Genomic DNA, 1216 nt, shown 5'->3' with positions numbered 1-1216 from the left:
GTAATCCCAGTGGCTTGGGAGGTTGAGGCAAGAGGATGGCGAGTTCAAAGCCAGCCTCAGCAACTTGGTGAGATGCTGTCTCAAAATAAAAAATAAAAAGGACTGGGGATGTAGCTCAGTGGTAGAGCAACCTGGGTTCAACCCCCAGGACCAAAAGGAAAAAGAGAGAAACACACAGAGACACACACGGGAAGAGGTGACACAGAGGGAAGAGGACCCTATGGTGGTGGAGGCGGAGACGGAGCAGAGCAGCTGTAAGTCCCAGGATGGTGGCATCCCTAGAGGCTGGAGAGAGGCCTGGAACAGCTGGCCCCTCAGAGCCCCAAGAAGCAGCCCACCCTGCTGACACCTTGAGTTTGGACTTCAAGCTTTTAAACTGTGAGAGAAAAAGTTTCTATTGCTTAAAGCTGCCCGGTTTGTAGTCCTTTGTTACAGTAGCCACAGAGAGTGACATAGTTATCCTCTGTCCTGTCCTAATTGAGAAATGTCTGGGCAGTGACTTGGGGACAAGATTGATTATGGCCCATGCCATGCAGGTTAGGATACCATCCCTTTCCTCTCCCACCCCTGAACTGGTGACAGGAGGGAGAGGGGTCACCTGGGACCTCCAGGGCCCTCTGCTACCTGGACACTTGCTGGTGTCAGAAGACAAGAGCCTCAGCCACCCTTGGTAGGAGCGATGCAGGTACAGCACCGTCTCACTTGATCCCAGAGGAGGAGGCTGGCTGCACCCTACTTTATAAATAGGCGAATCAAACCTCAGAGAGGGGCAGCAGCTGTGCAGATCACACAGCAAGTGGGTGGCAGAAGCAAGGTGTAGACCGTGTGGCCCCACTGTCCTTGCTGGTCCCTTCCTGAGTCATTTGATCAACACTGCTCAGCAAGCGCAGCCTGGTTGGGATGCGCAGAACTGAGTTCAGTCCTGGCTCGGCCACTCCATGTGGCCAGGCATCTTGGGGCACCTGTGTCTCACTTCACCGGTCTCTGCAAAGGTTCCTCCTGTTTCCTGCTGACTTACTACATCCAATGGGACCCTGCTACCCCCACACCTGCACATGACCCTCCATGGCCCAGGCTTCCTGGAGCAAGGTGACCTCTTCCTCGTGGCTCCAGATTCCATGTGTGAATATCACAGGAACGACCTTGCTTTGGAAGTCACACAGTGTTACCTAATAAGGTTTTTTTTTTTTTTTTTTTTTTTTTGCAGATTTTACAA

Source organism: Marmota marmota, unplaced genomic scaffold, assembly GCF_001458135.2.
Source record: "Marmota marmota marmota unplaced genomic scaffold, marMar, whole genome shotgun sequence".
NCBI classification, from domain to species: Eukaryota; Metazoa; Chordata; class Mammalia; order Rodentia; family Sciuridae; genus Marmota; species Marmota marmota.
This window is presented reverse-complemented; position numbering follows the sequence as displayed.